At 35.4% G+C, this 13,213-nt stretch overlaps 1 pseudogene across 1 annotated transcript in view; it reads left to right on the top strand.

The window, feature by feature from the left end:
• Positions 1–13,213, top strand: part of LOC143228657 (transient receptor potential protein-like) — a 50,488-nt pseudogene that overhangs the window by 15,414 nt on the left and 21,861 nt on the right. The window contains exons 2-6 of the transcript XR_013015382.1: positions 667–1,015; positions 3,355–3,592; positions 7,008–7,352; positions 9,021–9,191; positions 10,021–10,255. The product of XR_013015382.1 is annotated as a transient receptor potential protein-like (transcript). The remainder of the gene's footprint in view (positions 1–666; positions 1,016–3,354; positions 3,593–7,007; positions 7,353–9,020; positions 9,192–10,020; positions 10,256–13,213) is intronic.

Genomic DNA, 13,213 nt, shown 5'->3' with positions numbered 1-13,213 from the left:
CCATTAAAATTGTTTATATATGTAGAGAGAACAGTCGTAACCATTAAAACTGTTTAAATACGTAGTGAGAACAGTCGCAACCATTAAAATTGTTTATATATGTAGAGAGAACAGTCGTAACCATTAAAACTGTTTAAATACGTAGTGAAAACAGTCGCAACCATTAAAACTGTTTACATACGTAGTGAGAACAGTCGTAACCATTAAAACTGTTTACATATGTAGAGAGAACAGTCGTAACCATTAGAACTGTTACACATGTTGAGAGAACAATGGTAACCATTAAAACTGTTTACAGATGTAGAGAGAACAGTCCTATCCTGTAAAACTGTTTAAATACGTAGTGAGAAATGCTGCAACCATTAAAATTTTTTATATATGTAGAGACTTCTGCCCAAGCCGTTAAAACTGCTGAAAGACACAGACAATTTTGTCCAAATCGTTTATACTGTTTATTAGATATAGAGAAATCTACTCAAACTGTTAAAACTTTTAAAGGAATTGAGAGAACTGTCCCAATGGTTAGGAAACGTCTATCTGATTTATAAACTCGTCTTGTAACAGTTATCTTAAACTTATTTATCTTACTGATTTACCACAACATAGTATCATTATTAATTTATGTTTGATCTTTATTTTGTAAATAATATTAATATGTGTTTTCAGCGTTTCTTTACAGAATCATCGTAATATCCAATGGAAGTGAGCAATGTCTCTAAGTGATAACAAAAGTGGCTAATGGCGCTTGTTGTCACACATTCATAAATGTTTCGACATGAATACTGAGATAGAAACAGTGATTTATTAACAAGAAGCGACATAAGTGACATTGGAACTTCAGTATAAAGTTGTCCGGGATGTTTCCAATGAGGAAGAACGACCTTCTCGGAAACCAATCAGACCACTGCAAAGAGACGTTTTCTTATCTGACAGAGCAACTTGACTGTCAACTTAGTATCTACGAAAAGAAATATTTATTGTGTGCAGAGCGGGGAGACATTGTCTCAGTTCGAAAGTAAGTGTGAAGCTTGGATTTTAGGATCATATGTTTACACATTCTTTCTATGACAACAAATAACAACGTTTTAATTTTATGGTTAATATCCCTAACTTCCCAACGTATTTTTAAATAGCTAATAAATAGAGGTGTGAATATAGATATGCGCCACCTACCGTCAGGAAGACTTGAGAGCAAGAATTATACTTCCTCACATATGTATAAACAAATATAATCAAACTAACCAATAAAGATGAGTCAGTACGATAAAGTTAATTGCTGGTTAGTGGAATTGTTCATAACTCACCAGAACTCTTCAACAACGGATTCAAGTTTTTAATTTTTCCAGAAGTTTTCACATTACCCCTGGCAATGCTGGATTATCCTAGTAGCAAAAGTAGCATATGCTACGGGGCCCCACACTTTCAAGGGCCCACGCTAAATGCTTTCAAGCTATCAACATGTGTTGACCATTCCCAAATTATACTTTGATAACAATGGATTGTTCATTTCGTTATGCACTTTAAACGAAAGACAAAACTCCATAGATTGTTCCTCATTAAACAAAATATAGATGGAACGCTCTATAAGTGGATTTTGAAGGTTTAAAATTCACGTACCGTTACACACCGAACAGTGTAGTACTTGTATTCTTGGCTGAAAACAGTTTGCCAAAGAAACTGATAAAAACCAATTTGGTGTAAAGATTGTGAACAACAAACACGAAGAGAACACAAATCACGAGTCTGATTATTTCAGTGGTTCCGGAACTTTTGATACACTTGTATCTCAAACCGTTTTTAAGAAGATTGAAAGCCGAACATTTCTGGTCATTACTGATGGCTTGTTTTCTGCCATGTCAAAACGCCAGAATGCTTATCAAAAGGTGAATGTTGTATTTGGATTCCTTCTTCAGTTACAGTCGTTTACACCTGAAGAGATTGTAAATAGGTCATTAAATATGACCAAATCAAATCCAGAAGATTTGGAAGAAAGTCTCGGTGCAGTTTACTGAACTTTTGAGCACTTATCTTGTTTGTCGTTTTGGCACTAAACAAGAACTTGTACAGTTACAGTTTTACTGTTTGATAATTGACCATTCTTTGGAGTCTTGTCTTCCAAATGTAGAAATTCCCTTGCGCATCTATTTGTCATTCACGGTTACCAACTGGAGAACGGTCATTTTCAAAACTGAAAAGGATTAAAATACAACCAAAAAGCACCATGGGTCAAAACAGATCGAATAATCTTACTCTGATGACCAATGGACATGAACTTATGAATGAAATAGACATTCCAGTATCATCAATACATTTACTCATACTAAATCTAGAAAATATAAACTTGAAAAGGTAGTTGTTGTTTTCTACTTTTGACGTTTCAAACCGATGTAAGTAATACTGAAATGTTAGACATATTTGTCGTATTATCTAGCTGTATAGTAAATGAAAAAATAGAATTACTTTACTATGCAAGTTAAAAATTGGTGTTGACTCTTGTTGTTGGGCCTGTTATGGTGTTGGCCCTGACTCTTGGTGGTAGCCTTTCATGAAAATACTATTTTAGTTTTCAGTTTCATACCCGAAGTACATCCGGTTATTCAATCTCATTATCAAAATTAACTGAATGAATTTCATCAGTTATATTACGAATTTCGAAAGCAGTGGGATTTGTTCTACGTATTGACAGATGGCGCTTAACTCACAAAATGGAAACGAGTGTGTGTTTTTCTTATAGCAAAGCCACATCGGCCTATCTACTGAGTCCACCGAGGGGAGTTGAACCCCTGATTTTAGCGTTGTAAATCAATAGACTTACCGCTGTACTAGCGGGGGACGAATGAAAACGACCTAAAACATCAAGTTTGATCTCTTCTTAAGTCCTATAATAATTTATTTAGAAAAGAAACCAAAAATATCGTAGTTGATAATTTATAACATGAATGTGAGCTGTCGTCAAACTACATCCATAAATTCAAATTACACAGAAGTGAGGCATAGAATTACAGTAACAAAACAAAAAGTCAGGAAATAAATATTTTGAAATTCGGGTAACAAAATGCACACTAAGCTAGAAATTAATTTTGTTATTTGCATTCAGTTGCATAGCAAAATTTCAGGCTTAGCTTACAGAATGATACATTACCATTTCCACTTCTGGGGGATGACCATTGATGGCTCTACTGTAAGTCCAAGGGAAGGGCCTATAACAATAAACAAACAAATCGTGCAAGTTCGTTGGTTAACAGATTCTGATCTAAAGTTTTATTTTATGTCAGTTTGTTGGTTAATACATTCTAAAGTTTCATTTTATGTAAGTTTGTTGGTTAATAGATTCTGATCTAAGTTTCGTTTTAGAATTCTAGAGAATCACAAGTCTAATCCACGCTTCAACATCAATGTTTGTGACCCGCTCGGACGAACAGCCCTGGTGGTGGCCATCGAGAACGAGGATTCTGGACTAATCGAGCTTTTACTGAAACATGGAATAGAGACCGGAGATGGTCTCTTGCGTGCTATTGAGGAGGAATATGTGGAAGCTGTGGAGATGTTGCTCCAACATGAGGAGAAGGTTCACGTGCCTGGACAACCCTACGTAAGAAGTGTTTAACGTCAACCTTAACCCTAGTTCATCACGTGTGGTTCACAGGACATAAGGTTAAACACCTGAGTATGACATGAGATACAAAACTACATGTATTTGATTATGTCAACTCAAAGTGCACATTAATGATGAAAGGTTAAGTTACTTGCACTCAAGAGAAACTGTAAAACTAGGATTTTTAGTTTCTAAAAATCTACTCCACTCTCGTTTTATAATACTAGAATGATATACACTACATGGCCAGAAGTATGTGGACACCCCTTCTAAAACGTGGGTTCGACTATTTCAGCCACACCCATTTCTAAATGGTGTCTAAAATCAAGCATACAGCCATGCAATCTCCATAGACAAACATTGGCAGTTGAATGGGTCGCACAGAAGAGCTCAGTAACTTTCAACGTGCCACTGTCACAGAATGCCACCTGTCCAACAAGTCAGTTTATCAAATTTCTGCCCTGCTAGAGTTGATCAGGGCAACTGTAAGTGATGTTATTGTGAAGTGAAAACGTCTAGGAGCAACAACAGCTCAGCCACGAAGCGGTAGGCCACACGAGCTCACAGAACGGGACAGCCGAGTGCTGAAGCACGTAGCGGGTACAAATTGTCTGTCCACAGTTGGGACACTCACTACCAAATTCCAACCTGCCTCTGGAAGCAATGTCAGCACAAGAACTGTTCGTCGGGAGCTTCATAAAGTGGGTTTCCATGGCTGAGCAGCCACACACAAGCCTAAGATCACCATGTGCAATTCCAAGCGTCAGCTGTAGTGGTGTAAAGCATACTGTCATTAAACTCTGGAGCAGTGGAAACGTGTTCTCTGGAGTGTTGAATCACACTTCACTATCTGGCAGTCTGACAGATGAATCTGGGTTTAACTGATGCCATAAGAACGCTACCTGCCTGAATGCATAGTGCCAACTGTAGAGTTCTGTGGAGAAGGAATAATGGTCTGGGGATGTTTTAATGGTTTGGGCTAGGCTCTTTAGTTTCAGTGGAAAGAATTCTTAATGCTACAGCATACGATGATATTCTAGAGAATTGTTTGTTTCCAACTTTGTGGCAACAGTTTGGGAAGGTTCTTTTTTTATTTCAGCATGACAATGCTCCCGTGCACAAAATGAGGTCCATAAAGATATGGTCTCCCGAGATTGATGTGGTAGAATTTGACTGGCCTGCACAGAGCCCTGACCTTAACTCCATTGAACACCTTTGGGATGAAATGGAACTCCGACTGTGAGCCAGACCTTCTCGCCTGACATCAGTGTCCGACCTCACTAATACTCTTGTGGCTGAATAGGAGCAAATTTCCGCAGCCATGTTCCAAAATATAGTGAAAACCTTCCCAAAAGAGTGAAAGCTATTATAACAGCAAGGGGTGACCAACTCTATATAAATGTCCATGGTTTTGTAATGAGATGTTCATCAAGGGTGTGATGATCTGGTGTCCACAACCTTTTGGACATGTAGTGTACTTAACTTGTAGCTACTTTGGTAAGTAACCACGTAAATGTGTCCCTAGAAACCATTTAATTACAAGGAAAGTGTTAAAAGTACGATACAAAATATGATCCTCTTCAACAGTAATATCGCATGACCCAACAAGTGATTACACCCAGTCACTTTCGAACCCATATAATTCTACCTTATTAAATAAATTAATTCAACTTGCTTGTATTCTACCAATGTTCAAGGGTTAGATGTGACGAACAGTTACTTAACGTGTTACCTTATTTTTTTATGTGCATCCCTACCTCCAGCAAATAAAGGTTCGATGTGGGCAAGTACCTCTATTGTTGACAGTAAACAAACAAAGTTACGTACCTCTACTGTTGACAGTAAACAAACAAACAGTTACGTATCCCTACTGTTGACAGTAAACAAACAGTTACGTATCTCTACTGTTGACAGTAAACAAACAAACAGACGTATCTCTACTGTTGACAGTAAACAAACAAACAGTTACGTACCTCTACTGTTGACAGTAAACAAACAAACAGTTACTACCTCTACTGTTTACTATCAACGGTAGAGGCACATAAAACATTTTTATTTCAGTTCATGTTCTATCCTTTCCATTTTAAGCATTTAATACGATATGTCATATTTGTTTGTTTTTTTGTTTTGAAAGTTCGCCCAAAGCTATATGAGGGTTATTTGCGCTAGCCGTGCATAATTTAGCAGTGTCAGACCAGAGTGAAAGCAGCTAGTCATTACCGTCCACCGCCAACTCTCAGGGTACTTTTTACCAACTATTAATTGGATTGACCAAAACATTATAACGCCCCCACGGCTAAAAGAGTGAGCTTGTTTGGTGTGACGGGATTCAAACCCGCGACCCTCTGAGTAAGAGTCGAGTGCCTTAACCACTTGGCCATAGCAGTCCTTTATCATATTTATGAAAGGAGTGATGAAGATTTTGATGTCTACAAATGTTTACAGTAACTACAGAGAGTTGAACACAGTACATAAAATATATTTTGTATATTCAAATCAGCAAGTCACGTGACAACCAGAGCTAATATAAAGTCGCGATGGAACGGAGTGTATCAAAACTACACTTTAACATTGTTTGGCGCGTCTCACGTAGATAGCGTGATGCCACTGACAAGAAATTGCTCTTGTGAAGGGTGTTACGCCCTTTAATATTTATACACTCATGAAGACATGTTCAAATGGGGATTATATAATTCCTCAAACGAGTATACCTCTCGTACTTTAACAAATGAAACGTTGATCAGTGATACCACCTCGGAACAAAATGATGTAACAAGTCGTACCCAATCAAAGTGCTGCGTTTTATAGCGTGTGAGAATCCACGAACACCAAAGGTAGTGTCAAAAACGATTCATGTATACGACATTATCTGGAAGGATATCCATCTGGAAAAGTGATATAAGTCACGTATACTCCAGCACTTTCCGCTCCCATATCCGTTCAAATATCTTAAAAGGTTGGGAAGAAATACATATGATTTAAGTTGTCGGATGGATTTCTCTGTGGCTAGACTGTTAGAAAGGGTTTTGATAAATTTTCTTCTTCATACCCTAGGTGGATTATGGAAAGCTTACATGGAGAGGGTGTGCTTTGATCATGTCAACCTTAAGGAGGAGAATGTTACCACTGGAATCACACTGCAGGGCTATTGTTAAGTTGTGAGATGTGACACAGCAACAAGGACTGTGACGATGTAGTGAGATTCTAATATCATATTTATAAAACGTACTGAGTTCTGTAGAAACAAATAGAAAACTGTTAAATCTTATAACAAGTTATTAAATTGCGAATGAATCGAATAATTCACCTTTTCTAAAAACATTAAAAAGCGAAAACAGCGTTTTATGAAGAAATAAATAACAATAATAATGAATCACACTGAGAACAGGCTAATAAAGTATCTTTCTTTCAGAGTTGGGAGAAAGTGGCTCATGAAATGGCCAAGTACACGACCGACGTCACCCCTCTAATACTTGCTTCCCATAAAGACAACTACGAGATACTGAAGCTACTACTCAACCGTGGCGCCACCTTACCTATGCCACACGATGTACGCTGCGGGTGCGATGACTGCGTAGTGAAGGCCTCTGGCGACTGTTTGCGTCATTCTTGTTCTAGAATTAATGCTTATCGTGCCCTCTCGTCTCCGTCACTGATAGCGTTATCTAGTAAAGACCCGATTCTTACGGCTTTTGAACTGAGTTGGGAACTGAGACGCCTGAGTTCTATAGAAAATGAATTTAAGGTCGACTACACAGTAAGTAACGGTAATCGAATATTTTATATCGTTTTTGTGTTGGTTAAAACCAAATGTAATTTAAAAAATTTACTAAAAATTATTATGTTTTATCAAGTTGAAAATAATATTAAGTATTTGTTTCCCGCACCAACGATTGTAGATTCAGGTCAGGAAGTCTATTGTGTAGCTTTGTCCTTCAGAAATCGACTATAAATTACGTATATTACAAATAAGCTATTTGCAAAAATCTTATTAAAATACAAACGATACTATACTTTGTTCTTAGACATGTATTTCTATGATTTATATCCTATGTTTTATAAAAATGCATTAGAACCCTAACAAGTCTGGTTATGGAAATGCTGTAACATAGATAACATAAATATAAACATTATAATGTTTATGTTGTAACCTTTATATTGTTTATGTTATAACGTTTATGTTGTAACCTTTATATTGTTTATGTTATAATGTTTATGTTGTAACCTTTATATTATTTGTTATGTTTATGTTGTAACCTTTATATTGTTTGTGATATAAAGTTTATGTTGTAACCTTTATATTATGTTATAATGTTTATGTTGTAACCTTTATATTATGTTATAATGTTTATGTTGTAACCTTTATATTGTTTGTGTTTTAAAGTTAATGTTGTAACCTTTATATTGTTTGTGTTATAATGTTTATGTTGTAAACTTTATATTGTTTGTGTTATAATGTTTATGTTGCAAACTTTATATTGTTTGTGTCATATTGTTTATATTGTTTATGTTATAATGTTTATATTGTTTATGTCATATTGTTTATATTGTTTATGTCATATTGTTTATAATGTTTGTCATATTGTTTATGTCATAATGTTTATGTTATACTGTTTATGTCATATTGTTTATAATGTTTATGTCATAATGTTTATGTTATATTGTTTATATTGTTCATATTGTTTATATGATTTACAGTCCATTCAACTGAATTTCAAAACAAAAACATTTTATCGACTAAATGTTACACAAATTTCAAGACGGACCTACCGATAGGCCTAGCTTCATAGCTAAATACGGCCCGGCATGGCCAGGTGGTTAAGGCGTTCGACTCGTAATCTGAGGGTTGCGGGTTCGAATCCCCGTCGCACCAAACATGCTCGTCCTTTTAGCTGTGTGGACATTATAATGTGACGGTCAATCCCACTATTCGTTGGTAAAAGCCCAAGAGTTGGCGGTGGGTGGTGATTACTAGCTGCCTTCCCTCTAGTCTTATACTTCTAAATTAGGGACGGCTAGAGTAGATAGCCCTCGTGTAGCTTTGCGCGAAATTCAAAAAACAAACATAACTAAATACTGTACAATCAACTACCTGTAAGTTTTCTCATGTTTATCGTCAAAACACAATTGAATATTTTCAACACCGAACTGACTGACTAACTGGCTGAATGTTGTGTCATCTATTCTGGCCTAATTCGTGTTATAAAACTTTGGAGAGAAATTCGAACCTTAAACACATGACTTTGTGACAATAATAACACAAACGTCTACATTAAAACACAATCTACAACAGTATCGGAACTTTGTTTAGGTTGTTAACCTATAGGTCGGTCTGTAGCATGAAAATAAGTAATTCTGTATATTAAGCATGTTAGATTAAAAAAAGAGGCCAGTTTTATATTAATAAGTCCACTAACTGTTCCAGGAACTACGTCAAAGGTGCCAAGAATTCGCCACATCACTTCTAGATCATGCTAGAACATCTTCAGAACTGGAAATCATATTAAATTATGACCCCTCTGGCCCGGCTTTTCAGACCGGAGAAAGAATGAAATTAGAACGTCTCAAAGTTGCTGTAAATTACAAACAGAAAACGGTAAGAGAAAGTCTCCAAAATTGCTACGTAAAACAGTAATTGAAACTCAGAAAGTAATTAGTAATAGTCTCAAAAATCTTTACAGAAAAGAATAAATGAAACTGTTAAAAAATGTGTACGTAAAACCAGTTAGTGAAATTCTCAAAATTGTCTACGTAAAACGGTTAGCAAAACTACCTAAAGAAATCCATAAGTGAAAATTTACAATTTTCAAAAATACAAAAGAAAGAATGTTATCTCATACGATATATAGGTTGACAGTACGACAATGTTGATGCTATTTTATAACTTAAGTAACAATTTACCTGCCAAACTAACACGATTTGAGTGTGGCCTCAGCTCAGTATTTCAGGTCTGCTCTGAGTTTGTCTTCTTGAGGAGTAAAGTAATCGTTTTTTTTCAGTTCAGGAAAACATGTTATTGGAACTAATTACTTACTTTATAAAATAAAATTAGAATTTATTGTTCGCGTAGGACAATCGTGGAATATTTGTTTATAAGACTTTCAATTTGATGATGTCCATGAATGTGTCTCGCTGGAGCAGAAAAGGGAATTATACAAAAACAATTACACTGACACTTATGGATAATATTAGTGAACATAAAAATTTGAAGGTAAAAGAATAATGCATAATTATACCATCATCATTAAACATAGTTCTTGTCATCACAATAACACCATCATCAAAAACACAACACCACAGAAGTCTAATATCATTGCTCAAAAATAAATTTTGCACTGTTTAACACTAAAGTTCCAGTATACGTTTTAAAGAAACTTTAACGTGAAAACAGAGGAACTTAGTGAATTCCATTACTTGTCTTTCAGTTTGTTGCTCACTCCAAAGTGCAACAGTTGCTTGCCTCTGTCTGGTATGAGGGGATGCCAGGATTTAGGAGGAAAGGTTCTATTGGTCAGATATTGGAGATCGCAAAACTGAGTGCTATGTTCCCAGTCTACTCAATGGTATACATCTTGGCACCACACAGCAAAATGGGTCTCAAGATGAAGAAGCCTTTCATGAAATTCATCTGTCAATCAGCATCTTACTGTTTCTTTTTGTGTGAGATACTTTATTGTGAACATCTAGATCAGTAAATCCCTCTCAGTCATGGTCAACATCTAGATCAATAGTCCCTGTCCTCTGTCATGGTCAACATCTAGATCAGTAGTTCCTGTCCTCTGTCATGGTCAACATCTAGATCAGTAGTTCCTGTCCTCTGTCATGGTCAACATCTAGATCAGTAGTTCCCGTCCTCTGTCATGATCAACATCTAGATCAGTAGTTCCTGTCCTCTGTCACGGTCAACATCTAGATCAGTAGTTCCCTCTCTGTCATGGTCAACAACTAGATCAATAGTCCCTGTCCTCTGTCATGGTCAACATCTAGATCAGTAGTTCTCAAACTCTGTCATGGTCAACATCTAGATCAGTAGTTCCCTCTCTGTCACGGTCAACATCTAGATCAGTAGTTCCTGTCCTCTGTCATGGTCAACATCTAGATCAGTAGTTCCTGTCCTCAGTCATGGTCAACATCTAGATCAGTAGTTCCCTCTCTGTCATGGTCAACAACTAGATCAGTAGTTCCCTCTCTGTCATGGTCAACATCTAGATCAGTAGTTCTCAAACTCTGTCATGGTCAACATCTAGATCAGTAGTTCTCAAACTCTGTCATGGTCAACATCTAGATCAGTAGTTCCCTCTCTGTCATGGTCAACCTCTAGATCAGTAGTTCCTGTCCTCTGTCATAGTGAACTTCTCTAAAGTAAGAAAAGAAACGTGTCTCTCCTCCACCCATAGTTTACCATTTAAGATCTTAGGCTGAAAAAATATATGCGAGTGTAGTATGGTGTAAGGAAATATATAGGTGTAGCATAAACAGTTGTATATATCTATACGTAGGAGTCGTACAAACAATTGCATATGTATATATAAATAGTTATAGTTTAAACAGTTGTGAGTATAATTAATCACAGTAGTGGTTCATAATAGGGATTGCATAGAATTCCTCAAAACCATAATAGACCTTTGTGATAAGGAGCAACATAAACCCTAACGATTTGGTTAAAAAACGTGTTACAACCTTTGCTTTTGACTGTTAAGGTTGTACACATATAACAATGCACCCACAAGACTTACAGGAAGAAGAAAATCCATCAAAGTAGCAAGTTTGTAATTATAGTGTTATTATTCTCTTGGTAGTCTACAACAAAAACAGATTGATATATTGTACCCAAACCTTTTGTAGAATACTAGATAAAGTACTAAAAAAGCCATAGGTTACTGAAAAATCGATTTGTTTCTTGTGTATTTTACCTATGCTAAAATGTCTAAAGTCTAGTGCAGTGGTTCTTAACCTAGGGGTCGTTTGAAGTTTCTCGGGGGTCACGGAAGGTTTGGGAATTATTGGGGAAATCATGGAGCAGTTTGTAGTTTTCGTGGCAAGTGCCCGTAACTACCCACCAATGAGAAACACGCTGAAGTGCGGCAGTTGAACCGCATCGAGATGCTTGTTGTGTAACTACCCGTCTAATTTTGAGTAAAAATGTTCATATATTACAACGTTTAGAATTGCCTAAATGTTTTTAACTATATAATATTAATACATCAAACTTAAAACTTAAATATTTAAGTGTATTTAGTGTATTTTCTCATTAACCCTAACACTGAGTGAATATGTAGGTTTTGTATGCTGTTCAGTATTTCCATGGATTTTACATTTGTTTAGCACTTGAAGCATTTCTCAAGGTCATTTATTTGTAACATTTTCAATAAATTAGGATCTTTATAAAGTTTTGTTTTATTCTACCTTTACACAAAGTTCACCATTACAAAAATTATTAGAGGGATCATGGTAATACCCTGGAGAGTCTCAGAGGGTAAGGCATGAAAAAGGTCAAGAACCACTGGTCTAGTGTAAATGATGTTACCATTACCCTTTGAAGTTAACTTCTTTTCAAATATATGGTGATCCTTTAAAATGTTAATTACAGGAATTAGCAGCAGATAATAGATTTGTTATATATAGAATACTAATTTGTTTGTACAATCAGTGTCTTTAGGGAGATAAGTCATATATTATGAAGAATTAAATAAATCATACACATAATATTAAATTTTATTACAAACATTCGTTAAATTATTAAAAAACACAAAGCTTATTTTAAATCATATTTTTGACATATATGTGTTTATTTGAAAAGCCTGCTTTTCTACTAGTAACTTTTGTACAAATTTAGTGATATTGTATCTTAATCTATGCATTATGTATAGTTAATTTAGAAGCTACACATGTTTACTATATTCTCAAACAAATATCCACGACAATCTTCAGCTGCACCTTAACATTCTACATCTCGAACTAATGCGATCTAATAGCCAATAGCTACAGTAAATCATCATGAACCTAGCTATGCATATATTATCATTACAATGTATAAAAACAGCTGCCATAAAGTAATTATTTGCCTTAGTTGATCATAAAAAGCCAACAAGCAAGATAAACAAATAAAAAATGCGAATTTATAATCCTACAAATAGGAATTATAAAACTAAGTAAACAAGGCTGGAGATCCAACAGATATTATTTACACAAACTACAATCTCTATTTTTACTTAACCAAATGTAACAACTGGTAAAAGCATTTACCTAAAATAGAGGTTTGTAGACAAAGTAAATACTGTCTACAGTAATACAGCCTTGTTTGTCTTTACTATTATGACCCTTATTTACAAGTTTTCAAATTCTCTTACCTTTAATATTGTTTATCTACTTGTATATATATATGGAAATAGTATAAACAATTGTGAATATATGTGTGTGTCTCTGTCTATGCAGATGTAATTTAGATACTTCTCTACATTCCTTTATGAACATATTTATTTATAAATCTCCATCACTCTTTGTGTTATGGTGTAATTTAGATAGTTCTCTACATTCCTTTATGAACATATTTATTTATAAATCTCCATCACTCTTTGTGTTATGGTGTAATTTAGATAGTTCTCTACATTCCTTTAT

This window comes from Tachypleus tridentatus, chromosome 10, assembly GCF_004210375.1.
Source record: "Tachypleus tridentatus isolate NWPU-2018 chromosome 10, ASM421037v1, whole genome shotgun sequence".
Classification (NCBI taxonomy): Eukaryota; Metazoa; Arthropoda; class Merostomata; order Xiphosura; family Limulidae; genus Tachypleus; species Tachypleus tridentatus.
This window is presented reverse-complemented; position numbering and strand designations above follow the sequence as displayed.